A 4147-nucleotide genomic window follows, 5' to 3' on the forward strand; every position below is an offset into this window, starting at 1 on the left:
GTCCACTCAGAACTTCACCTTGATGGACCATACCCAATTCGCCATTGCGTTTGTGAAATACTGCGTTTTTTCGGCAAAATTCCAAAAGGGCGTCACCCATAATGGCAGACCAAGGAAATATGCCATTTTGAAAACAATGTTTAAAAACACAGAGAAAGGAAGTTAGAACACAAGACATTTGCTTATGACTGTTGACCACTACAGTAGGTTACGCTGTCAACATTTTTTATGACAGACAAGATGTGCCACTAATGATGCATACAAAGTTTGCGCAGATAAAGCCACATGACCCGTTGGTGTGCTCTGCTTGAATTCACTGAGGCTGTACTGTATACAAGGAATGTCTAAAAATGCTGCATACCAAATTTCGTGCAAAATTGATGCATTTTGTATGAGGAGTTCGAAAAAGTAAATTATTAATAAAATGCACATTTGGTATCAAATTTCTCAAGCCAACAATTCTATCAATACGAACAAAATGCACTAGGTTATGTAAAAAAATTGATGTTATAAGCAGTTTCTTAAATTTTGTAATATCTCTTGGCCTAAAACTTCCTCAGAATATGGTCATGATGAATCACAAAGTAGCCTAGCATGTTAGCATCAAATTTGATGACGCGCTCTCCGAGAACGGATTGAAGAACTGAAAATCTTTTAACAACTTTTCTCTTGATGCACCCTATCAATTATTTTCAAAAACCTCATGATGGAAAATGACGTCATGTGGTGCATTCGAATCGGCATGAGCTCGGGGTTCTTTTGTTTCTATAGTGTAGCCTACGGTTCAGATGTTATGGGCAAAAATGTGCGTGAAACTTTGGACTGTTGGTGGCGGTAGAGAGTTTTAGTTAGAAACTCCAAATTTCCCGCAGACTGTCTTCTATCTGTGTGCCAAGTGTCGTAACTTTCCTTTGTACGGTTCTATTTTCTTCAGTGCAGTTCAAGTAGAGATGTTCTATCATTCTCCTGGAGAATTCTCTGATACCAACATCTCCAAACCTTCGCCATTATGCTGGACTGTTGACGTGATGCTCTTTTCATAAAAGCAGCACATTGCTAAAGGTTAAGGGCTCATGTAAGCCAAAACGTTCTACTTTTCATTTATCTGTCTATTCACAGTCATTTTAATGTAATTTTCTTCTTAATATCAGATGCAACAGATGAACATCTGCAAACTCTTCCCCCTTCCAAAACAGAAATTCATCATTTGATTTGTATGCCATTGTACTTGCAACTCCAAAGATCCAAGTAAATGACTTGGCATACCTTTATTGCATTTGCTTTGCACAAAACCGAAACCTGCGGCTGATATGGGTATCTCTGGCATGAACGTCTAGCTCATGTCGGGGTGTACGCTAAGATTTAATGAATTGTGACAAGTGTCTCTCGCAGCAATGTGGACAGCTAGGCGTTTTGGCTGGTGCACCCTTCGCTGGCACCACGTGAAAAGAAACTGCTAACGTCGATTCATCCTGTGTCACTAATCCCCTCAATGAAAATTTGCTTTCATTCGGGCTGGTTTCGCTCTGACAGGCGTGAATCCACCCCAATTTACCCTCTGCATGGGGTTCCCCCGAACGCACCCACCCCGAGGTGGTTTGATCTCAGGCCCGCGCCCTCGCCTCAATGAGGCGCTTCATTACCTTTAATATGTGAAGTGTGCCAAGAGCCGGCCAGCCGCAACACGGTCAGTGCATGAATATAACCCCCTCCGTGAGCTAAGTGAATCTTCTTTTGTTGTTCTTGAATATTGCAGTATGTGGAGAGTATGTATGTGTGTGTGTGAGGGGGGGCGGGTGGTCTGTGCTGGCGGTGTGTGTTCTGCGCATAATTGGATTAGACTGAATGCTGCGGATGTTGCCTGTCAATTAAACCTTTATGAACTGCACATTATTGCCTGGGCATATTTCATATACGATGAGCAGATTATATAAATAGAATTTTTCCTTGTTTCTAAGGGAAGTGGTTTTGAAAATGAACACAGGCCAAACCATCACAATAACATCAGTGATGATTTTAAATAGAAGACGTTTTAACTCTGTAATTGTGCGAAATAAAGGTGCCTTTTAACAATCTAACATGCATTTTCTTCTGAATATCTCATTACCGTAACGCGCCAAACTATGTCGAAGTGCATGCAATGTTTCTAGTTAAACGGAGCAAAATAAAACATCCTGATTGAGTTTTTTCATGTTTTTAAATGAGGAATAAAAAACTGACAAATATTGATGTATAATAAAAATAAAGAAACTCTAAAAATGTTATGGAGGATGAGAACATCTGTCATTTTCAAAGGAAAGTTTACACATATATCTTTACTTTAAGCTTGATTTCGTTTGAAGTAACACATCTGCCAGTAACTTCCAAATGGCTAGCAGGTTAAGAGATTGCATTGTATTTTGATAGTTAAAGGTTTAATATTCTCTTGTCGTCATGTATACACGGCAATGATCATCATTACCAATACAGGTATTTTTCCACATTCAAAAGATTCTAATTTTCTCAAAATATTCTTCATTAATGTGTTACGATAAATTAAAACAGGCATCAGGGCTACTCTTTTTCAAAACATGTTATGGTTTTGTCATTTTAGACTGTTACGGTAATGCCATTTTTAAGATCACATTAATTTTTTTACGCAATGATTGACTTTGTTTTTAATGCACGAAAGAAAACTTGTTTATGGAAGCATTGAAAAATATTACGTTTGACATAAAACCAAGATTTCACCGTGTTGCATGTACGCTCGGATGCTTTGTATTTTTTGCCAATGCCGCAGAAACGAAATTGATTCCAATCTTAACTGTTTGATTTACTTCCTGCAAGTTTTCTATATATTCATCATTCCATGACGTGCTTTATTTTTCCTTTTTGCCAAATTAATGAGTTTAACGTTGTGCCACACGCCTCCATATATCGATGATTGAATTCATGCCATCGTTTGAATTATTTTGCTACAACCCAGACATGTGGAATAATGCAATAATGAACAAGTGTCCAAATTCTAGACTGGTAGTGTAGCTGTTTGCGAGTGTCAGGTGGTCCATTCGGTGATCATTCACACGTATCTAATCCACTTTTGATGAACTGGGTTAATAGACTCCCTGTGGTCACTATCAAAGACACTCATTTCTATTCATTTCTCAGCGCACACGACCCTCACACACCCCTCATCGCGCGTGGGTATAAATACAGCTCTTCTGTCCTCTGTAGTGTCAGCCCATCCTCTCGAGTAAACCATGCTCCGTTCAGACGGCTCCTGCGCACAGTTCATCTGGAGGGAGGCCGAGAGAGCCTGTTCAGACCAGCGTGCATGCAACAGAGTGAGCCGTGACCCCTGTGCTCTCGTCCAGCTCCGGCTCTCGGGGTTGACGTACCCCGATGACGACCAGAGCATCATCGCCCGAGCCCGGAGACGCCGCAGACTGGCGGCTAACGCCCGCGAGAGGAGGAGGATGCTGGGGTTGAACGTGGCTTTCGATCGTCTGAGGAGCGTCATTCCCAACGTGGAGAGTGACAGGAAGCTGTCGAAGTCTGAGACGCTTCAGATGGCGCAGATCTACATCAGCACTCTGACTGAACTGCTGGAGGAAAAAGACTGCGACCCCGATTTCGCTTACCCTACATTAATGAGGGGTGTGGAGGAACAGATGACCGTGAACCGTTCAAAGGAGGCTACAGTAGGAGAGGAGACCGAAACAGAGACGACGGCTTCCAACTGTAGGATAAATTCATTTACTGGGAATTTCAGGCACACCAACTGCTGTGACCCCAAATCACACGAAGACTTAGACATGAACTTGACGGAAAGAAGCAATGGCACGAGATAACTCAGATCTTCATTCCTTGGGTTTTTGTATCTTTACTGAACTCAATTTAGTTTTTTATTAAATGCTAAAATATTTTTGTACACAATATAAATATTTTGGAATCAACGAGAATTTTGCTGACAAATAAATAAATATTTTGAGAGGAAAAACTACGTCTTTTCTCTTTCTCTTCCACATTTTCCTGCTAGTGTTTCTGTAATAATCCGCTCCTCGATATGAACCATGACCTTCATATCTATCGCACAAATACAGTGCTGCTTATCCTCGTAAACACCGGCAAATACATTTTACGACACAAAGATGACGAAAACAAGAAG

Source organism: Barbatula barbatula (assembly GCF_947034865.1).
Source record: "Barbatula barbatula genome assembly, chromosome: 16".
In the NCBI taxonomy this organism is placed as follows: domain Eukaryota; kingdom Metazoa; phylum Chordata; class Actinopteri; order Cypriniformes; family Nemacheilidae; genus Barbatula; species Barbatula barbatula.